This window comes from Schistocerca piceifrons, chromosome 2 (genome assembly GCF_021461385.2).
Source record: "Schistocerca piceifrons isolate TAMUIC-IGC-003096 chromosome 2, iqSchPice1.1, whole genome shotgun sequence".
In the NCBI taxonomy this organism is placed as follows: Eukaryota; Metazoa; Arthropoda; class Insecta; order Orthoptera; family Acrididae; genus Schistocerca; species Schistocerca piceifrons.
Window position 1 is genome coordinate 1,106,020,683 of NC_060139.1, and position 24,432 is coordinate 1,106,045,114.

The 24,432-nt window shown below is 42.8% G+C and overlaps 1 long non-coding RNA gene across 1 annotated transcript in view; it reads left to right on the plus strand.

The window, feature by feature from the left end:
* LOC124777971 overlaps positions 1–24,432 on the plus strand; it is a 164,176-nt gene that overhangs the window by 109,234 nt on the left and 30,510 nt on the right. The window contains exon 2 of the long non-coding RNA XR_007015814.1: positions 19,926–20,046. This is a non-coding gene — a long non-coding RNA (uncharacterized LOC124777971). The remainder of the gene's footprint in view (positions 1–19,925; positions 20,047–24,432) is intronic.

Below are 24,432 nucleotides of genomic sequence, written 5' to 3' on the forward strand. Positions count from 1 at the left end.
CAATTCCAACATACCTACATATATTTCCCACAACTGCAAAAGTACAATAGACATTGCGTTCATAGGTGACGAATCAGGGGTAATATATCACTTCTCTGGACTGCAGTCCACACACCACTTCGGAAACATATCCCTCTGGAAATAGTATCCAAGGAGCATGGCGAAAAACGCAAGAAGAGGAGGAGGAAGCACTCTCGAGAACAATAGACGTCGGGAAAGTGGAAGCAGAATCCGATCATATAAAACAAATCGAAATGTTAATAGACAATTCGCGACTAGAGGAAGCAACAGAAGCGATAGGAGAACTCCTAAGACAAGCGGCCAACTCCAGATACAAAAGAAGAGCGAAAAAAATGGTTCGACACAGTGTTACAGTCTAAGAAAAGATGTACTAGGAAGCCTACATCAACTAAAACAGTGCGCAGAGCACCCTATACTCCTCAGGAATTACGCCGAAAAGTGAAGCATCTATAAGAAAGCTCTAAAGGAAAAGAAGAGATCCTTCTGGGCAAAAGAAGGAAAGAAACTAGTGGAGGAATCCTCAAAATACCCATATATTATGCTACGCCCCAGAAAACGAGCGGAAACACATTACATAGACATGAAAATATGGGAGACGCACTTCGACGACGTACTGAATAAGGAAGGACTAAGAGGGAGAACGGAGGGCAGAGAGGACACAATGCTGCAAACAACTGCGGATTGGATCCCATTGACCACGGAAGAGATCAAAGATGCCATTAACAGCACCAAGAGTAAAAACGCTGCAGGCCCTGACGGACTTTATAGCGAATATCTGAAAGACACTGCCCAAATACTAACGCCAATGTGGACAAAACTCTACAATAAGTGTATAGTAACAGCCTCCATTCCGGAACAGTGGAGACAGTCAACAGCAAAAGTGCTTTATAAAGGGAAAGGAGACCCCAAGGACCCTAGCAAATACAGAGGCATAGCCCTAGAAAACTTACCTTTCAAAGTGTTCACAAAAATAATAACAGAAAGAATAAAGCAAATAATCGACGAACACCTCCCCGAAAGCCAAATGGGATTCAGAAGGGAAGATCAACTCTGACAGCAATAGAACTCCTTCTAAAGAGCGTATGGGAAGCCCTTGAAGACAGAGAAAAGTTCTACGTAGTATTCATAGATTTTACAAAAGCCTTTGACTTTATAAACAGAAAATTAATGACCAAAAAACTAGAAGAAACCCTGGAAAAAAAAATCTGGTCACGAATTATAAGCGCAATACTGCAATGGAACGAAGTAAGAATATCAGACAATCTCTCCCTATCGTAGCCGATACTCCAATCAAACCGAGTACTGCAGGGAGAACCACTGGGTCCTCTGTTATTTATCCTTGCAGCGGAAGAAATTGTAAGAAGACCACAAAGGGAGGGTTTAGTCTCATATGCATATGCAGACGATATTGTAATAGGTGCAAAAAATATTGCAAAGTTACAAGAAGCGATAAACGATATGGAAGATTGGTGTGTCGAACACAGCTTCGAAATAAATGTGGCGAAAACAGAAATGATAGTACTCAGAAATGGAGGAAGAACACCAGCATCTGCTGAGATCTTCATACGAGAGAGAAAACTGAAGATTGCACCGGACTAGAAGTACCTAGGGATCACAATACAAACAATTGCAAAATGTTTCACGAAACATGTAACAGGGAAAGCAATACAAGCAATAATGGCAATACATGAAATACAATACATCAGATCCCTTAGCCTAGAGACAGCAATGGCACTATTCAGAGCCAAATCTTTCCAATACTGACCTACGGCATAGAAATTATTGGACCACATCTTACAGTGAACAACCTAACAGCACTAGAAAGAGTGAAGGCGACCTATATAAAGAAAGCAATAGGAGTGTCCAAAACAACACGATCGAGACTTTTATACCTGCTGGCGAGGGAAGCCTTCCTCACTGAAGACCTTCGGACAATCCTGATGCTACCCAATAGCAGCGCCTTGGAAAGTCTACTTAAAACAGTGAAGGAAAAAAAGGGAAGACATACCACCAGAATTTTACAGCACAGGTGCCATGATAGACCGAACATGGACAAAGGAAAACTTGGAAATGAGACACGTGAACACCAGATTGGCAGTCCATGGTTTCCACCACCTTATTTGAAACAACACGTCATATCATGAACACAAACGAAATGTGCGAGTGTAAACTGTGTCACCAAATTTGCAGACGTTTCAATATAGAGCTCTGTATTAAAAGGAGACGAGCAATAAGTGACTATGCAAATCATATGTGAAATTTCTAATTTATCTTATTATTATCACTGTACATTGAATTTGTATGGCTATTTGGCTGCAATAAACTTATTATTATTATTGAGAGAATAGTTTCGTGTCTTCTGCTTGGTGCAGAACAATTCTTGTACATGGGAATGAGTATGTGACAGCAAGAATAATGCGCGAAAACGTTGATACGCAAGCACCGGGAACCAGTCATTTTTTTCGTCGAGGCAACATTCTGTTGTATGTCTGTTGAGGTAATAGCTATACACGCGAGTTGACTGCTGTGTTTGATGCCTTCTTGGAAGAAGGAGAACAGTCTCCCTCTAAACTTACTGGCATTTGCGTTAAAGGATGACAGAAAGTGGATGGAGTGATTGGTTGAGGTGGCGTTGTAACGAGGTACGATTTAATGGTAGACTGATGACCCGATGCATCCTCGAGAGAGAGGGAGTTGTTGCTGAAGGTCACTTAACCATTTTTTCCCGTCGTACAGTCGGGGTGCGTTAGTTGTGTGGCATAACCTGCAATCGAGTCGTACACAGCTGTGTGTTCTGTGTGTGACTGAGAGCAGTATCTACTTGCGATCGTTACAGCGAACCTCACAGTCATCAGAGGACTTCCATCTCATGTGCGATAAAACATGTCCATCCTGTTTCGGAACTTTTCTATAGACGAACGAAGATTTATGCGACCTACTCCGTTCCCCTGGCGCGTCTTGGGCATAAAATCGAGCCTTCAGTTTCATAACTACGGTGATTCCAAGTTAGCGACAGGTGTTTGTGAGGTACTGCAATCTGCTTCACAGATGTGTTTACGGAGTTAGTGGCGGCATGACAAGTAATTTCACATGTCAAACACCGTAGCTATACGTTTGTCTCTTTCTTTGTAGGATGTATTCTCCGTTACTAATGACCTCTTTATATAGGACAGATCCGAGCATAGTATAATTTCTGAACCGTCATCAGATGTGAATAGTGGGGAGCTATACACCTCTGAGAAGCTGTATTGTGCATGTATCACAAAGAATCGATGTGTTAAGGAAGTAGTTTTTTTTTCATTTTTCAATTTATCACCATGTTCATAGTAGAGAATCGAGCAAGGAGAATGTGCGTCATGCGCTGGAGAAACATTTCTTACATTGGGATAGTAACAGCGTTGGGTTGCCCAGAAAGTAATGTATCTTTTTTTTTTCCTTCAACATTTCTTTGTGGAACACAATGAGAATTACACACACGAAAGAATAGTGTTTCATCTACACACCCTACTGTTCCACTCCACGTAACCTTAGCACCAAACAGTGGCGTGCGTGCCCTGTCGGTGCCAGTCCTTGTCCCGGTGGCGGAGCCAGTGCTTCACTGTGTCAATCACCTCGTCGTGCTCAAAATGTCTTCCATTAATGGCGCAAACAAGTGGTAGTTGGATGGGGCTAGGTGGAGACTGTAGGGTGGATGGGGTAACACTGCCCAACCCTGTTTTGTGATGTGTTCTGCAGTCCTCAGGTTTGTTTGGGTCGAGCGTTATAGTACTGCAGCAAAACATCTCGTGGGATGCTGCGGCTGGAAGCGCGGCTCGAGTTTTCTTAATGTGTTGACATGTGCTTCTCAGTTAATGGCATCACAGCAATGAGAAAGACACCTACGGAGTCGCAGAACACGGTGATCATGATCTTACCGGCGGAAGCAGTTGCTTTGAATTTTTTCTTCTGTGGGGAGTGAGAATGACGCCATTCCATCGACTGTCGTTTTCTTTCGGGCTCAAATTGGTGAACCCAGGTTTCATCACCTGTCATAATCCTCAGCTTCATAACGTTGCAACAAACCGAGACAAATGTTTTTTCTGTGCGATTTGTGATCCACCGTTAGATACTGTGGGGCCCATCTTGCACACACTTCTGAATGTCCAAGAGTGTGGATGGTTGCATCCACACTTCGTTTGTCGATTGACGTGTGCAGCGCCACCTACCGAGCCGTAATGCGCCTGTCCTCGCGAATGACATCAGCTCGCTGCAACGCGTCAGGTGTGATAGCCGTGGAAGAGCTCTTCGACCGCTGCAAATCCTGGAGCTCCGCCTAACCGCCTTCTGATGACCTCACCCTCCGTGCCCAGCGACTAACTTTGCTTCTGTCGATAGCTGATGCTCTCCGTAGACGTTGCACATGCGTTTGTGAATACTCCCCACAGTTTCTTTCTCCGCAGTGAGAAGTGTGCTTGCAACGTACATCAGACGCCATTTTGAGACTTCCCTGCAGCTACACTATCTGTGAGGAGTGACGGAAACTTGGCACGCTCACCCAGGAGACTACAAATTACACACACGTAACGTTTCGCATTCACAGCATTGTGCAGAACCGTGTAGCCTTACGGGGTGCTTGTGTCTCTCTTACCAATACCTTCTTGGTGCTTACCCCAGACAATAGAACAATACTTTAGAATTGATAGCGCAGTTGATTTACGTAAAATGCTTTAAACTCTCTCCGTCTGGTGCTCCATCGTGCACAAAAACCGTCTGTTATAGCATCACAACAGTTTGATATCTACTATATACCGATGAGGTTAGCACCTCCTCGACATTCGCTCATCTGGAGAAATGTTGAGGTTTTGGATGGGAGTGGGACAGCAGCTAGACTCAGCTTGCACGGCGGAATGTCGCGGCCTGCTCCTGGTCAGCTGTAGGTTAAATCGGTGCCAGTCCTGCGGGGAGCGTTGGTCAGAGACAATGCGAGCAGATCTTTCGGTCTCTAACTTTATTCTAAGAATGCGAGAATGTCCTGTGACTCACATCCACATAGGGAAACATCGTAAATTGCGCACCATACTCGAAGTTCTAGAAATATGTACATCGCTGTCTGGTATACTTTGAGGTATATGTTCGAGAATTAACAGTGAATGAACGTACTGCACCATCATCTATCTTCATTTTCAATGGTACTCGCAAAGTAATGGGGGCGGGGGAGGCGGTTTAGCGACGATGCAGAAATTGGGAAGCATGCTGCTGTGTCATTGGTCAGTGTTGAAATTACGGTGAAATTGCTACAATTGATTGCACTATCGGCTTAAATGCTTATTATTACAGTACATCGACGGTGTCTTTCCCATCCCATCCGATTACTGGTACACAGTTGATTACCACATAATGATTGACGGACGTCGCTTGTTTGATATGGAGAACGAGTCCTGGTGGAGCGGCAGAACCCTCTGGCGATGGCTAGCACCGAAACAGTGACTGCAGTACGAGTAATCAATTGAAATGGAACACACAGCCTTGAGCTATCCCGTCACTGTGAATGATGAGTTTAAATGTAGAGATCGTCAATCACCTTCGGTCAGCAGTTTGGAAATGCTTCGCAACGCTGCAAAACTCTTCCAGTTTCCATATTTTGTGCCTGTCTTTTACTTAAAATCATCCAGTGTGTGTGTGTGTGTTGTAGCAGCAGAAACATGATTTACACCGTGCGACGTCTAGTTTTCTGTGAGAAGCAATGGATCAAGACATGATAATGTCAGTTTAGAACCTGACGCAGACCTAGAAGCCGTGCCAGAAAAAAAAAGTATGGCAGTGTACAAAGCATGTTACAGGAGACACAAAACATTGTATCAATCAACAAAACAGGGACCCTCACTTGCGATTGAAAGTCTGTGGGATATGTTTCCCGTACTGTACAGGCGATGAAACTTTACACTGCTCTGTGCGAGCGACTTGAATCACTAGCCACCTGCTCCGACCTGTATTTTTAATAGAATTACCACATATGCTCGACGCCGGCACGCAGACGGTATTTGTTTTACATATATCGGAAGAGAGAGATACCGTAAAAAACTTATCGAGTTCTGTGAGATGAAGTTAGCGGAGATTTTATAGTTGTTAATTTTTCTCTGTTGAATGGTACAGAATAGCGATGGTATAATGTTTGGGTGATAGACGTGAATGGAGCCTGCCTGACGCGCGGACTGCAATACCTGTATGACATTGAGTTTTGGTATTCTTCCTGATAAGAAAAACCACCGTAACTGTTAGTGTTGTCTTTTATACTACCGACGGTTGCAGGAGCGGGTCGTTTGGCGCTGTCCTCACACATCGTACACTGTTGGCGGGTCTACAGCAACATGTTTCCATTTCCACCGAGTGGTCGAAACACGGTCCTGTCGCATTAACTCGGCTCAAAATGGTTCAAATGGCTCTGAGCACTATAGGACTCAACATCTTAGGTCATAAGTCCCCTAGAACTTAGAACTACTTAAACCTAACTAACCTAAGGACATCACACACACCCATGCCCGAGGCAGGATTCGAACCTGCGACCGTAGCAGTCCCGCGGTTCCAGACTGCAGCGCCAGAACCGCACGGCCACCGCGGCCGGCAACTCGGCTCACTTTGTTTCTACACGGTTTGCAGAATGTGGTAGGTATAGCGCTCTCTGACTTCCGTTCAGTTTCGACTCAAATTGGGGCGATCACATGGGCGAAGCTGCAGGGAGGCCGACCGAGGAACAGTTACGAGATGTAAAGGAATTGTCTAAAACCACGTTCGAGTTTTGCTGTAGCAGATAGGTTCGATAAAAGTGACTCGTTCCGAGATGTGAGAGTGGCACGAATATTATTCGCCAGTGGCTGTATCATTAAAAGACGTCCCCATAGGATCCAAAGCAAATATGTGGCTGAATGGAGAGACTTGATTCCAAATCGCTGATAGAATTTCCACCAGAAAGCGTTACACTATAAGCGACTATGGTGTGTGCTTGTAGAACCAAGACCGCTTTTTGTGCAGGGCGACGGCAACTTAGTCGTTGTGATCGTGTTTTTAATAGCGCTGTCCTGACGTGCGATGTATATTGCCAGCGGTAGAATCCTTTTTTGATTAGCTTCAAATGTCTGTTCTCAGTAGTGTTCCTCGAAGAGATCATCGTGTTCCCTCCAGTGATTCCCATTTCAACTACCTGGTGGAGTGTAATCCGACTACTCGAGAGGCAAAGTGACTCTCATGACCAATTTAATTAATTAGCCTATAAATTTGGTATCAGTCACATGCCGTCTGGTGGGTGTAGGCGATGTCTAGGGCACCACAGATATGATTCTTCACTATGTGTTTTTTGCGTTGCGGCGATCTTTTAATGATATTTCAATCGTTCATCTATACAGGGAGAGAGAATCATCGCAAAAAAATCATATGTATTACCGAATGTATAAATTCATACGTAGTATGAAACTTACATTTACAGCTTCTCTGCGCTGTTGCCTTAAGCGACTTGGTATGTGGCGAGAAATGTGGTTACCGTAAGAGAGAGTTCGAAAGTGAGGGGGCGTCCTGTGACAGTGGTAGATCTTAGCACTCCGTCATGAGCCAAAAATGAGTTAAATATTCTAGCCCGTGATGCATGAAGTGATAGATAAAAAAAAGATGTTTTTGTTCTTGATGAAAGAATACTTGGAGGGAATACAGTCTATGCCATAGTCCTGTACGGTATTTTCACAACAAGCAACGATACTTTAACGACGTGAATAAGCATGTATTGTTGATTGCCGCTATCTTCGAAAATAACTCGTACAAAGGGGAGGAATCTACTTTACTCGTGAGAAATTCGAGGGGTATGGTCAACAACATCGCTGCTTCGGATTGGGTGAAGTAATTTTTTTTTAACTGGCGGGTCTAGTCCAGGGTGGAATTGTTTCGCAGTGCACCACAGCTGCCTGGAACGACGGAGACGAGGAGTCGGCAGCCGGAAGTAACGGATTAGCCCAGCCTTTGGCGTGTGCAGAGAACGCTTCTACCTGCCTGATCTTGCCCGCGGCACCGAGGCCAGGTCAGCGCGGCAGAAGTGGGCGTGTGTGCGTTACGCGAGAGAAGATTCAAAATGATGGACGTTTGAGCTGGAGGCAGGGCCGGCGCAAGCCCAAGTGCCGCCCCGTGCGAGCTGCTAAATAGCCCCCCCCCCCCTGAATATTTTTTTTTTCCAAAACGTTTGTGGAATTTTATTTAAACAAATCTGTAGGAAATGTCGGCAATCAATCGCAATTTTTCTTTTTACTTTTCAGATCTACCTAGGTTTCGGCCACTGAGTGGCCAGTCGCAAAGCTTTTAATATGTGCTTACATCTAAACCGTTATGTTGACAGTTACGTTCAGCATGACGGTATAGATGTAAACATAACTCAAAGCAGTGAGAATAGCCACACCGTGCCCGAAATCTGTGTAGGTCTGGAAAGTAAAAACAAAAATTGCGACTGTTTGCTGACATTCTCCACAGATTTGTACAAAACAGTCGCTGGGCACCAGCTCAAAAATGGAGTCAAACCTGATCGAAGAAATCTAGCTAATTTTAACAAGCCTTGTGAATTTACAAAGTGTTTAAATATGTGTAAAATCTTATGGGTCTTAACTGGTAAGGTCATCAGTCCCTAAGCTTACACACTGCTTAACCTAAATTATCTTAAGGACAAACACACACACACCCATGCCCGAGGGAGGACTCGAACCTCCGCCGGGATCAGCCGCACAGTCCATGACTACAGCGCCTGAGACCGCTCGGCTAATCCCGCGCGGCATGAACGTACAGTTGACATAAATAAACATTTTTCAGTGGTTGTGAACAGATAATATATTCAACGGAAAACAAAATATATTTACGATTTAACGATAATTTGGTTTGAACAATAATATTTACAGCAACTATTTAATGTTGAACAAAATAAGAAACAACACAGAAAATAACCAAGACACTGATCATAATACAAAAATTTAAAAAAAAAATACTAGACAAATCGAACCTTCCTGGCTTTTGCTCGTGCGAACTGTTTCACACGATCTGTGTAATTTAAGTCCTCTGCAAGCTCGTGCTCTATCGATATTGTAGCAAGATCATTCAAACGAGTTTGGCTCATCGCTGATCGGAAGTATGTCTTTATCAATTTCAGTTTTGAGAAACCCCTCTCTCCACTCGTAACTATCACTGGGAGTGTTAGGAGAATTCTCAGAGCAATGTTAACATTAGGGCAAAAATTATGTCTTCCTATAAACTTCAGAGTCTCTTTTGGACCTATTCCTTGTTTCAACAATGTTGAAAGCACTTTCAGTTCCTCCCTCAACTCCAGTGCATCAATGTCGCTTGACTCATGACCTTGCAAAATCGCTGCGAGGTTTCTACACTTTGTGTCCAGGCTGTCAGGAGGTGCATTCTTCAGCTCGCTGATGTCGTAGAGAAAATCAAAATAATCACAATGAGATTTCAGTTGATTGAATCTCTTACCCAAAAATGTGGTTACTATATCTAAAAGATAATAGTAGAATTCAACCTTGTAACGTTTTATTGGGTCTTCTATTGTCTTCCTTCATAGGTAAAGTGTATTGGCTTCTTACTTAGTCGCCGGGAAACTCTTATACGTGGTAACGTTAGACCGCCTAGCTCTAATTCTGTAGCCAGTTCTTTGGAATCCGTCAAGAAAGACACAAACTTTTCTTCTGTTCTGCAGGTCTCAAAATATGCTTTCGTTTTTTCAAGCATTTCCACGGCCTCAGAAACATTTATGTCAATGGTCTGGAGGGCATTACTGATTACACTGCAGAACGTCGTACCAGATTACCAGAGAAATGAGAAAGGTGTAATTTTTTGTTTGATTCGCAAGTGACGTTGCTTCGTGAGCGGTCATGCCATCGAATTCTTCTGGTATCTGAACCAGTGCATCATAAACGCCTCCAATTTGAAACCTCAGGGGAGCAAGTGCATCGATGCGACTTTCCCACTTAGTATCGCCCAGTGGCTTCAGCGACAGGTTAGGCAGATACTTCAAGACATCCCAACGTCGAACGGAGGTCGAGAAGAAGTCATACAAGCTTTTCAATGTCGAAAACATGGAAACAGCATATTTATAAGACATAGCGGCATCGTTTACAACAAGATTCAATGAGTGACTGCTAGATGGTACATAAAATGCTCTCTTGTTCATATCTGAAATTCTTTTCTGGAGACCAGACTTCTTTCCTTTCATGTTTGCTCCATTGTTGTATCCTTGCCATCTCATATTACACAATACGATTTTTTTTATCTTCCAAGAACTTGACTACGACCTGCGTCAAAGTGGAGCTTGAAGAATCGGGCACTGGAAGAAATCCCAGGAAATGCTTCAGAATTCGGACATCGTATACCCTGTCGAGTCTTGTCTCCTGGACGAAACGTGGCACAACTGTCATCTGCTCAACTTTTGAAATATCTGGTGTGCAGCCCAGAATTGTACTGTAATACTTTGCAGATTTCATCATTAATAGAATGTTGTTGGTTATAGATGATCCAATAAGATGAATTACTTCATTCTGTGTTTATTTTCCAAGATAATGATGACCCTTGTTGCACCTTGCTTTGCTTTGTTCTGTACAGGTGCTCCATCATCACAGTGTCGAACTTTCCGAATAATTCAACAAGTTTCAAGGAGTTTCCGTTATCAGGCTGAAAGAGTGCATCTGTACTTCCTCTCAGAGGCAGACATTGCCAACCCAGGAAATGAATTATTGCTATTAAGCGCTCAAGAACATTTTTCCAATGTTCACTTTCGGTATTCAGAAGCCTTTGATGATGGGCGTCGACAGTTCGTGACTTTTTCAGCATTCAAATGCTCGGTAGACTTCCCGTGGCTTCAGAGATACGAAGCAAGGTGCCGCCAGTCGCTTACACCGTTCTTTGCAATTTCTGCTGTAGATGAAAAAAGTTTGCAACCAAAGCTGAACACAGCATCCTTGCTCTTTGATTACAACAGCCAATGTCTATCTGCTTCTTCTAAATTCAAAGAGTAGCTGTAGTGCACAGGGTTGAAACGCCGGTTGTCCGCATTTTTAGGACATTCTTCAGCTTCCTTAATGCGCTCCGGAGGACCTCGCATGACCAAAGTCGTTCGAATGCAGTCGGTAATAATTTCCGGCCATCTTCCGGGATCTGAGTCAATTGTGTCTTCCAGTTTAGGCTCGCCTTCAATCCCTTCTCCGGTGGTGAGAACCTCGGCTGATGTTCCTCCGGTATTTTCCTAATCGGATCACCTAATTTCAGTTCTGCCTGATCTTTTAAAATCGGAGCTTTCGTTACAAAGCAGGTTTTGAGTCCAGACGAGGTGTGTTGAACATGTTGTGGATGGCCCACCGTCAGCATTGCTACTGTATGCGGTGGTCGCAGTACTGTGTTCGTCAACATTCTGGTCATGTCCTGAAGATAAAGATGTAGCTGCAGTAACTCCACTAGTTTCTATACTTTCAGGATGTATTTTTCGACCCTCGCCGCTGCTAGGTCGTTCTCTCTTTGGCTTGAAATATCGTAGTAGTGCATCCTTTTCCTTCTTATCGTCATCTTCCGTCAGCGCCCGTCTTTTCCTATATTCACTGCCAGACAGTCTTTTTCTACCGTCGGACGTGTTTCGATCCAGCCTGTAAAGAACGATTACGTGAAACTAACTGTTGATGTCAGTGTTCTAACTTTATTTGCAACACACTTCGCAGACAGTTTCCTGATATTCCACTGTACGTAAGCGGAAAATTATATGACTGTAGGATACACTGTTCAGGAGATGAAGTCATAATAATTGAGCCGCGTGAAATTGAATTTCAGGCCGAATTTCACAACAGACGCAAATGAAACGGTCAAAGAGTGGGGCGGAAGACAATGGAGAGAGGAAGAACAAGGACATGGAGTAACATAATAATGCAATAAATACACACCCGGGCATCGATAGTTACTAATGCTAGTCGAAATATATTAACTTACTGCACTGCGGCTGTTCATTTCAAAGAACTGACACTTGACATCTGTCGTAATTTCCATGAGTTACTTCTTTCGTGTCTGATTATGGATAAGGGGTAACAAATTATTCATCGCCATATGACTTCACTTGTCTTCACTTTATTTTCATTCTAGCTATTGGGACGATGCGTGCTTATTTGCCGACTTGCTAATTTTTGAAGTAACAGATCATAAGGAAAATAAATTTTCCTATTCTGTAATCTTGAAGGAGAAAAATTCCAACTTATGAGTAACGTGCATGCGCAATACTAATAGTACGTTATATGAAAAGCACTAACCTATTACAGCCCAAGTTGCAAGAAATTCGGACGCACCAATTCTTCTGTTCTTACGAAACGCAATGAAAGTGCTTCTGACCAATCTTGACTCCCTCGGCCAACTACCGAAACGAATTCTGTAGTTTTCGTTGAGAGAACGCAACAATACCTATTGCCTGGAAAGGCGAAGTGGTGACGCGGCAGTGCGAGGAACCACATCACGTGACGAGGTACAGCGAGGCTACCGTTAACAAGGAACAGATTAGTAAGTCACTGCTTGTGGCGCCTGTTGGCCCGGGCTGGTGTCTTGGAGTGAATGAAGTAATACAGAGGTATCTTCCCATCTTGCAGTTTACAGGTGTCTCTCTTTCTTGAATGCGTGTCGGTATCTGGACACAGACTTTCGGGTGTCGTGACAATATTGGGTAGTTGGACGATTGTGTCGTGGACTTTGGCCTGTTAACTGACGCAACAGAATGTGAACAAGTAACGCAACATCCAAATGTGTTTTGGTACGGTGCGGGATGTTGTGGGAGAAAAGATGAATTTGTGCTCTGTTGATGAGAAACGACGCAAGAGAAGACCTCAGATGCGTAGGTCGCTCTATTAGAGAGAGAGAGAGAGACAGAAAGCGAGCGAGCGAGATGGAGGTGGGGGTGAGGACAGAGAGAGAGAGAGAGAGAGAGAGAGAGAGAGAGAGAGCCCGGCTGCCTTACGTAAACGCCGTCTGTTGCGAGAGTGGCGGGCTTTCTAGTGTACCCTTAGGGCCTCTAAGGCGTTTGCGCTACGGGCCTTTCTGTGCATACAGGCTACACGACAAGTACTGTTTCGTAAGACATTGTGCACGCACACCGTTATCCGCATTTGTCACTAAATATCTCCGGTTGCGGAACGGGAGGCACTGACAGGAAGCTGCTTGTCGTCGTGGAAGATGTGGCCGAACGCAGGCGAATGGAGCAACGTGCGCCGCAGCAACTCACCTACCGTATAGGAAACTGTACCGAGTTTGAATTGGTCCCGTTACCTGTGTGGTGTGGGTGCGTCGTAATGCAGGCACCAGGCACTCTGAGCTGTTGACCTAGCTCAGGGGCTGGCTGGGCAGTAGTGTACCGGCAGACGTCAGTGTGGCGGTCTGCACCAAAACAGCGCGACGGCGCAGCGACACCTGCTCGCCCCCCCCCCCCCCCCCCCCCCCCCGCTCCCCCCCATACCTCGTCGCGGACCCGGCGCTTCTGGCAAGTGGCGTACGATGTTGGCGTAACGGTAGAGGCAGGAGGCTGGCGTGAAAGGTGCAGCACGGCACGGAACGGCCGCGCACTCCTCACTAGGAAGCAAACATGGCGCGGGATGGCTGAAACAAAGTACGTGTCAGAAATAGACTGTAAGTGAAGGTTTCTTCAGTGACAGATCTCTCCTGGTGTCAGTTGCTGATACGATATAGGAAGGAGAATAAATAACCGAAATGTCTGTCTGGAGCACACATTATAATTATGCAAGTGAGACGTGGACTGTCTCGCAAAATCTAAAGAAGAGCAAATTGTGAGCATTTGAAATGTGGTGCTGCGATAGGAAATTCTCCTGATCATCTAAGTATCTACAGCTGACAAAATTCTGCCCGTTACTATACTGTTTGCGAACAGTGCTAAAGTAAGGCAAGATTGTTTGTAGAAGTAGTTGCCGATCGAGAAATCGCGGAAAGCCCGATCGGCACGGAAAATGAGCGTGAGACGAGTTTGCAGCCAGAGGAGTGAGTGCGGCGTGCAGACGCAGGCAGGCAGGCAGGCAGGCAGGCAGGGCTGGGTGCAGCAGCGCTGGTGCCCCCGTGGCAGTCTCCTGCGTGCGGCGGCACGTGGCTGCCCTGGGACGCGCACGCGCCGCCCTGTCCCACAGCCTGCGTGGCCCCTCGGCAATTTCACTTCTTTCCTGTGTTTTTCAACATTCGGTACAGTTTTAAAATGTACCGTAATAGTTAAACAACGAGTGTATTCAAAGTTTGATTGTTTAAAGCTGTTAGCTCCATTACAGCAGTATCATTGAAATGGCCAGAAACCGACGTCATAAATGAACTACAGTTGCTATTTCAGAACATTTGGAAAACTGAAATAAATCCGAGAGAGTAGAAAACAGCAATACTCCACCCGCTACATAAAAATGAAGACAAACAAAATTTCAACCATTACAGAGAAGCGTCGCTTCTGCCTCTGACATACTAAATACTACCAAAAATTCTCTTCGAGAGATGTTTAGAAACTGTAGACAAACAACTGCGATAAATGTTGGTTACCGAAAGGGAAGCTCCTGTACAGAACACATTTTGTACTTAAAATCGATAATTCACTAAAGAATATTAACGAGCAAACCTATAATAGTATCATTTATTCATTTCGAGAAAGCATTTAATTCGATAGACGGAGAACGAATGGGGAAATCATTGTAGAATTGGGTGCTGGAACAAAATAATTAGCAAACATAATTCGTCAAACTCTAACAAATAAGATATTTAAAGTTACATTTATGGGACAAGTCTCTCAGCCATTTGAAATAAAAACTGGTATTGGGCAACGGACTGCCTTACCACATTTACTGTTCAATTGCATTCTGGAAACAGCTGTATGGTTCTGGAATTAGGAGGTAAAAATCACTAAATTGAACCTGGGAATAAAAACAAATGAAATTACAGTACCCTGCCTGGCTTTTGCAGACGATTTGGCAATATTTTAAGAAAATCTGAGAGACGCAGTTATTCAAATAAATGTTCCGAAAAAAAAATGGAAATTGAACTTTACTCAAAAGTTCAACAGAAAAAACAAAATTCCTGCAATTTTTTTAAAAAAACTGCATCAACTTTCATAGAAACCTTAATAAGTAAAATAGAGCGAGTAAATAAATTTAAGTATCTTGGAGAAACTATTCAACAGAATAGAGTAGAAAAATTTGCCACAAGTGTCAAACTTGGAATAGAAAGAGCGTATGGTTTGACAAAAAATATATTTACATCAACAAATGCATATCTAGAAAAAGGAAAGTAAAACAATAAGCCACAGCAGCACCCGGCAAAGCCACTGCAATATGCAATACGATCGGAATGTAAATAAGAGTAAGCAAATTATGTTCTCTGCAGTGCATGATTCCCCAATTTCCCGTCCTCGGAATTTTTTTTCCATTTCTACCACCAATCGTGTTTCATAAACAATTTCCATCAAGAATTTCCGCTAATATTATGACCTCTGAATTGACAATTGAATTTCACAGTGAAAATTCGCTTTTACCTCGAAAATTCAGAATTCTCGCCAATACGATGGGTGGGGAGGGGGGGGGGGGCACCCATGTGCCAGCTGCAAAAACTCATGGCGTCATCCGGGAGTGGTGGTGGAGTAATTAATTGATCAATTTAATTAATTTGCGTATCAATTTGATATTAAAATTGTTCCAGCACCTCCATCATATAAATACTGCTGCTGCTGCTGCTAATGATGATGATGTTTGGTTTGTGGGGCGCTCAACTGCGCGGTATCAGCGCCCCTACAAAGTCCCAATTTTTATACGGTCCAGTCTAGCCACTGTCACGAATGATGATGATGATATGATGACAACAGGAACACCCAGTCCCCGGGCACAGAAAATCCCCAACCCGGCTGGGAATCGAACCCGGGACCCCGTGGTCCAAATACTGCTCACCAGCTAACAGAACCCTTGAGCATCGTTTCTCTGGCCCATTCTGGAATGTCTTCCTACAAGATCAACAGCTGTCGTCTCGGCCTCTGTAACACCCCCACCACCAACTGCGTTTGTTTGTTTATTAAATTTAGCCCGAGTTACCTCCCAATCTATAAGAGTCTACGTATTTCCAAAACTATGTCCCCACAAACTGTTATCCAACTTTTATCCTTTGATTAAACAAAACCTAATTTGAACCGAACTGTAACTGTTCTGAAAGTAACTTGCCTTTATATTAAAAGAGTAACTGAAGTAAAACAGTTATCTGGCCCTAATCAAAATTTCCACTTACCCCGCGTCTTGAAAACATCGTTGCAGATTTCTCGAAAGCAAACCACCAAGCAGGCAGCGGGTAGGCTAGATTTCTGTTTCCAAATATATATTCAAACTGTTGCATGTGTTAACGCGTAATGATAAACAGTGTGGGGACGAGAGTAACTATTCCTATGAAATGATATTCCAAGACAACGAGTTTAGAATAAAGTATGTACTCAAAAAGACAGAGTAAAACTTGGCGCGATCTTCACACATAACAGTGGTCTGAAGTGAACAGTGATTTAAAAAGGGTACAATTTCTATAAAAACCAAACAGCTTAATCAATGAATATATTAATACATGGTTCAGGAAGTGGGCCGGTCTTTCTCTCAGCTCAAAGCAAATTAACTAGCATACAAAAATCATTCCTAACTGCGCAGTACTGCAGTCCTACCTCAAACTACTTCAAAAATAATAACATTATTCAAAATTCGCCACTGGTAGGTTATCAATTTTTCATTATGTCTATGAGAACGTTCTGCACAGGGCTATTTTGAAAGTTTATGTGTCACATTTTCTATTGAGGTAGTATTGGTGAACTTTACTGCTTTTGTAGCACACAGCAGGTACGTTAGAGTGTTTATATCACACAAGGCCTACATATCACAAGCACAGACACACATGGCGGTAGTAATTTGCACAATAAAAGTAAGTGGAAGAGGGTCCTTGTCAGAAATGACCAAACTTTCTTTCGCTATTTGCAGAAATGGCCACTGTTGTGGAAGGTTACGTGGAAGCAGACTCAGTGAGACAAAGCACAGTTCTTAGCTAGCAACCCCACACACGCACAAAGAGTAACATGTCGTAGTATCTGCTTGAATCACACTGTAGATCCATTGATAACTCCAAAGCAACAACAACAATATTCATATTCACTGTCTTCATCTGAATATAAAATTCAAATAACAATTCCTTATTCTGTTTTCGTCCACCTGTTTCCATGTAAATAACACTTTGTAGCTATAATCGTAAATATTACAATTCAGTAAATGCAACATCACCACCTCCCAATAGATCCTGAAAAACTTCTTATATCAAATTGCCTATCACTCTTCTTTGCAGACAACACAGTTGCCATCCTAACAGTCAGTATATCTCATCAGAAATGGTAGAAACTGTTAAATGTGTCTGTATTATCATGACTCTGTACAGCCAGAAATATTTCTCATGTGAACAACAGAATGCTGATAACCTTTGTATCCTCTCTGAACTGGTTTAAAAATAGTGTCAGTGTTTATTTTATTTAAAATTATTTATTCTTATTCGGTTTCTAGATAAAGTTTCAAAGTTCATAGTAGTTTGTTTAGCGTATGCTTTGTGGCAGCAAATCGCTCGATTTGTTGCGCGATAAGTGAAGTTCGTTGCGCTAGGAGAGTCGCCCAATTCTTGTCAAAAGTTGCCTGCCGCGCTCCGGCACGCAGTGTAAAACCGTTGTTAATCGCTAACTATTGCCGTCCGTGCCTGTAACGCAGCAAATATTTTCGTGTAGGTGACATGTAGCCCTGTCATCTGGGTACAACTTTAGTAAATAGAATTATTCTACGTTGGATGGTTTGAAATATGATGAAGTCCCTCGCTCTTGTGTGTCCGAATACCTTTAATTTCCACAAATTGTCATGTACAAGTCTATTAATCCCATAACCTCCAGGAGGAAGTTTGGAAGGTAGGAGACGAGGTACTGGTGCAATTAAAGCTGTGAGCACGGACCGCGAGTCGTGCTTGGGTAGCTCAGATGGTAGAGCACTTGCCTGCGAAAGGCAAAGGTCCCGAGTTCCAGTCGCGGTCCGGCACACAGTTTTAATCTGCCAGGAAGTTCCGTATCAGCGCCCACTCCGCTGCGGAGTGAAAAATTCATTCTGGATTTCTTGAGTTATCCGTGGTTTCTTCACAGGTACCTTCCTTGTACCTACGGTTTTCTTTCCAATTTATATGATTGACCGTTTTAGAGATGTGCATTCCTCTTCAAATGAACTACCTACTGAGCTATTCATTATCACAGTATCTAAGCCTCAGGGAACTTCAAGTGTGTCTCTCCATTCATTAGTACTCCCGTATCCCACTTCCTTGCACATTGATTCTTCCTGACTAGTCTCTTAAAACTTGAGCCTACTCTTCATCGTCAGTAAATTGTGATCTGAGTCTATATCTGTTCCTGGGTAGGCCTTTCCATTTGTGAATCTCTGCCTGACTATGATGTAATCCAACTGAAATCTTTTCATATCTCCCTACCTTTTATGGTATATCTCCTCCTTTTGTGATCCTGAGCACAGTATTCGCTATAAATATGTACACTGAAGAACCCAATTAATCTCTCACGTCTCTCAATCCTAATACTAAGCCCATATTCTCCCCTCCCCCACAATCGCACTCCAGTCCTCCATGACTTATATATTTTCATCTTCCATTATGTGCTGAATTACCATTCAGTATTCTCATATACTTTCTCTGTCTCTTCTTCCTCTGGTTGCGACGTCGGCATGTATACCTGAACTATTGTTGTTTATCACTACGCTGACTTTACTGAAGATGATAATGATGAACTACCAAAAAAAAAAAAAAAAAAAAAATAGTAGACCAATGGTCCCCACCATTACTCCTGAGTGCAATCAGATATTAGCTGGTTCCCCCCTCACTCCCCCCCCCCCCACCCCTTTTCCCCATTAGCGACTACAGTGACTCACAAAGCTTTAGAACGAATTTTCTTTGGCCACTTTTATTTTTAAAATGATGGAAGATAAATTTTGTTGAGTTTATGTTGGTGTTTTGTTAAACCATCAACTAACTTTCAATGAGGCAATTGGTACGCCTACTGCTCTCTCTCTCTCTCTCTCTCTCTCTCTCTCTCTCTCTCTCTCTCTCTCTTTTTACTTGCACACGCTTCTCAGAAAATAAAGCCAAGTGTCCACTGTGAGAGTACACACTTGTTACGAAACATGCTTCCTCTGCATCACTACTCTCCATAGCGACGCTCGCGCCACCCTTACTCTGTACCCCCATTTGTAAATCACTTGATTGTTGGATTCCTTACTTCTGAAATGGCACAAAATTGGAAGACTTTAGGCTGTCAGTGCTTTATGTATCAGCACTGTCACTAACGAGAACGACAATAATAATCGTTATACGCTTGAGCCCTATTGCAGTGTTGTGGCTATTACATAGTTACTTCTGTGTTGTGCTGGCAGTTTGTTCATTTGTGTGTTGTATACCTACGGCTTGGAGAAGGCATTTTCATTAGATTTTTAATTATATCTGACATATATGTCTCAATTTTAGTGTCATAGACGCACGGTATAAAGTATGTGTGTGCTGATTAGATTATGTGACAAAGATGTTGCACTACCTTTAAGCTCCAGCAAATTGTGCGATGTGTTTTGCTAGTATTTAAGAATGTAGTTATTGGTAACTAACGTAACAGTATCACAGTCTTACGAAATAGTTGTAATAGTTCTGATCTTTTAAAAATAATACAATCAAATCCTTTTGTTTTCATCTCTCAGAAAATTCCACTTTATCCCTCAGGGAGAATAATTGTCAGGTTGGGAACTGCTGTATTAGTGCCATTGGTGTACAGTGTGACGTAATGTGGCGTTGTGTTTCAGAAGACGAACGATGGCAACGGAGCGCATCTCGCACATCGGGCTGGTGGCGCGGAGTCCGGAGGGCCACGCCGCCAAGGGCATGCCCATCAAGGGCCGCGAGGACCTGTGGGTCGAGATACAGGTGGGTGCGGCGGTCACTGTGTCCTGTACAGGACTCACCTCTCGATGAATACTGCAACTTAACAACCGTCTGATTGTGCCTTGCTCTTCGTTACCAAATCGACGATCCCTTCTTTTAATCAAGTTGTGACACAAGTTTTTCCTCCCAATTCGATGCAGTACACCCTCATTAATTACCCTGTTTACAACTGCTGTTCAGCATTCATCCGCAGCACCACACTTCAGACATTGTTTTCTCTTCATGTTTGAGCGTCCTACAGTTCACGTTTACATACAAGGCCACGGTCCAGGAGAATACCTTCACCAAAAATTTCCTAACATTTAGACTTATATTAGACATTAACAACAAATTTCTCTTTTTCAGAAATGATTTTCTTTATAATGCCAGTGTCCATTTTATATCCTCTCTTCTTCGGCCATCATCAGTTGTTTTGCTGCCTTAATAGCAAAACTCACCCATTAGTTTTAGTGTTCATTTTCCAATCTGATTCCCTCAGTATCGCCTGATTTAATTTGGTTGCATTCTATTACCGTGTTTTACTTATATTAACATTCATATCCAAATCCGTTTTCAAAACACTGTCCATTCCGTTCAGTTCCACTTCGAAATGCTTTGTTGTCTTTGACAGAATTAGTATATCATTGCCATATACGAATTTTTTATTTCATCTTCCTGAACTTTTATAACTTTGGGGATAGGCTTCAACTCTGTCCCCGTCATTTCTGAGCCGAAGCTTCACTTTCATATCTCTGTGATTCTTGGAACCTCAAATAATATCTGTATTTGTGATTTACTTTACTAGCTAATAATAGTGTGCTATGCTTTGCTGCACAGAAACTTGACAACTCTCAATAACCGACACTTAATTATAATTGCAGTATCAAAATGTACTTCCATAAGTAGTATCAAATACGTTATGTAATGAACCGTGTGCGCAGTTGTGCTAGCTCGGAACTTTCTGAGCCATTCACAGCCCAGATAGCTTTTCGTACTAGAAGTATACCATTTATGTATTAGAGATAACATTTGTAGCTAATATGCATGCAGCTGTAATTGTACAAGATTTTCCCGTTCGTTGCACGATACACTCATAACGAGGTAACCACAAAAGAAAAACACATAGGCGAAAAATTTCAAAGCGAATTTTTTTGTTTTATTATTTGTTTTCATTTGAAATTTTTCTTAATTAACTTAGATTTATAAACATATCTACTGTAATGTTATATTGTATATTCTTCCATCATCGGTATCGCATTATTAGAGATAAGAATTAAAAAATGATGCTAGTAACTAAAGCACATCGAATGTACTGAATGTGATCTATGACTTCCTTTAGACACACAATAGATTCGGCAAAATAAATTTATATAGGAAGCCGAATAACAGAAAAATCGGATCACGTAAAAGGTCAAGATTCCAAAAAGTGTATACTGCACGTTGGAGAAATTTTAGTTCTGGCTTTCATCGCCACTGCTTACGAAGTAGAACCTTGGAAAAGTAAAACAGCAGGCCTAAAGCATTTGGAAAGTGAATGTATCGCCGAATGCTAAAGATTCCTGGAGTGTGAACTAAGAGAGCAATTGATTAGGTTCTGTTGAAAATCTTGAAACCATCATCAAACCCAGAAAAGCTTCGCGTTTTGGGCACGCTTCCCGTGCTGCCTCACGAAATCGTGGATCTGACCGGAGAAGAGTCTCGTGGCTGCAGAGTCAGTGACACTGATTGGACGCCCCAGAATGCGCCACGCCGGTTACACAAGCTGAGGATAGAGGGGAATGCTCCAACTATGGTTAATAGGAATCCAGTGCCGATTCTGGGACAACATTGACCTTTGGGTTCCCTACTTGCTAGGATAAATGCCTGACATCATCATGCACACTCGTTATCATGTTGTTCTTGGCAAAGTATTCTTCTATTTCATACAACTTCTTACTATTTTAGTTGAGTTTTTCTCTTCGAATAATTTCAGACATTCTTCTATACCTCTACGAATTCTTACATTTTTCTGTGATTTTGTGACTGCTGAAATTATTCCATGCTTTAACCGTATGTTCGACAGTTTGTTGTCATGTGTGATGTTCCACCATCCATGTTGTCTCCTTCTCGGGTGTTGACCCAATGTTCTTGATGGTTTCACTACCTCCACAAGTTCAGACCAGTAACTGGAATCCACCTTATGGATTTCTACAATGATTTTCTTCTCGTTGAGTTCTAGATACTCGACACCAGTCTGGAAACTTTGGGTTACTCTTGACTCTTTCCTGTATGCCGAAATTTTACTTTGATTTGGAATACGTGGAAGTTTGACTAGTTTTTATAATGAAGGATTCTTTCATGTTCGTCCTGCAGATAGCAATACAGTCCATCTGGTATTCTCCGAGCGTTTTATTGGGAAGATTTTCATGTCTTTACTTTCTATGCGTGTTTTTGGAAATATGTTTGACATATTTGAGGTGTTCATCATTTTCATTGGTCCTATTATCAACAGTTTATTGGCCTGTGATTCATCTATCTTACTTTCCTTTTCTGCCACTGAAGCCAGCTAATAGAATGTTGTGATGTTCAGGAATTTTGTTTGTGATTTCTCCCATACATTCCCAGAAGTCTTTTATCACCTGTGGATCTTTTCTGTTGTAGTCGTTTGTTGGTGTGTGCACGTTAATCAGTGTGTATCCATAGTTTCCTGGTTTTATTGACAGTGTTAAGTTTCTGAATGTGATGTAAAGTGAATGACTTAATTTGTGATGCACTTGTGAACTGCAAAACCTGCACCAATTTTTTTCGGTCCTGGGTTGATATGAACTGTAGAATTTCCCTAACATAATATAAACGTCAATTAAATTTATATACAGGGTGAACCACCTAAAACTTGCACCATAAATATTGCTGAAATGGATAGTGCTATTGATATGGGATTTTTACAGAATGGATTGTTAGCCACAGATTGTAATCATATTCAGAAAGGTTTTTTTTAAAAAATACGATTTTTAAAATGGAACAATGCCTATTTACACTAAGAAACTAAAAGTAGGGTAAATTATAATGTCAGTGGTGTTTGTTACAAGAGACTAGTGCGAGTTGTTTGAGATATCTTACTGTGCAAATTTCCACATTGGCCCTTGTTTATGCCATTCAACCTGCATAGTTGCTAGGAACGATGTTGTTATGTTTCCTTACAGTGTGCTTGTGTGTTACTTTAGAGCACTGCAACTTGGTAGTCAGTCAGTTCATGATGAGTGGACGATGAATTTACCAATGCAGAGAAAGCTGACATATTTTTGGTACTATTGGGGCAAGGGGGGTTCTGGCCCAAAGTACCGTAATCCAAGATGGCGGCGATGACGTCATACAAGATGGATTTTGGCGGGAAGTATGATTTTCAGCAGGAAGATAGGTCAATTGGGCTACCTCCACTAACCTACCCCCCAGCTCACCTCCTAACAGGATAATACATCACACCACGGTTACCTCTACTAACCTAAGAAAATCGCGGGAAGATAGGTCACTTGGGCTGCCTCCACTAACGTAAGACATCCGACCATCACCTCTTCCTAGGAACTGGCGCCAAGTTTGAATTTTGGCAGTAGAGAATGGTCAATTGGGCTATCTCTACCAACCTAAGAAAATGATGGGAAAGAAAGCTCACCTCCACTAATCTAAGTCACCCGACCGCCACCTCCTCCTAGTGATTTGGACTCGACCAGTGCTGGATGTAAGTCTTATTTTGCATGCACCAGTCTTCATTTAAAAAATTTCATGCAGTACAGCTATCCAGTGCATCCACCACGAGGTCTGGACTCCAACTGACCTGGTGCACACCACCACTAGCAGAGGGCACTTTCATCCAAGATGATGGAGATGTCAGTCGATGATGCAAGTACCATTATCCAACATGGCGGCAAACAGTGTGTTCACCATGAGGTCTGGACTCAAACTGATCTACTACACAGTACTGCCACCAGAGGGCGCTGTCATCCAGTACGTACTCCAAGATAGCCGCTGTGACGTCAGCTGATGACTCCAGTATCGTTATCCAAGTTGGTGGGAAACAGTGTGTTCACCATGAGGTCTCGACAAGTAAACAGTACCACCACCTAGAGCACTGTCGTCCATTCTGTGATGTAATCCAAGATGACGGTCTGGGGTGGGGTAAATGATGCAAAAAGGACTCTGCCTGTGCTGAACATAAGTCTTTATTTTGCAGGCAGTGTCTCCACTACTAGATCTAGAGTCCAATTGACCTAGTACACAGTACTGCCACCAGATAGTGCTGTCGTCCGTTCTGTCACATAACCCAATACGGTGGGGGATATAGTGGGAAACAGTGCGGTTGCCCCCAGGTATGGAACTAGTACACAATACTGTCACCAGAGGGCACTGTCATCC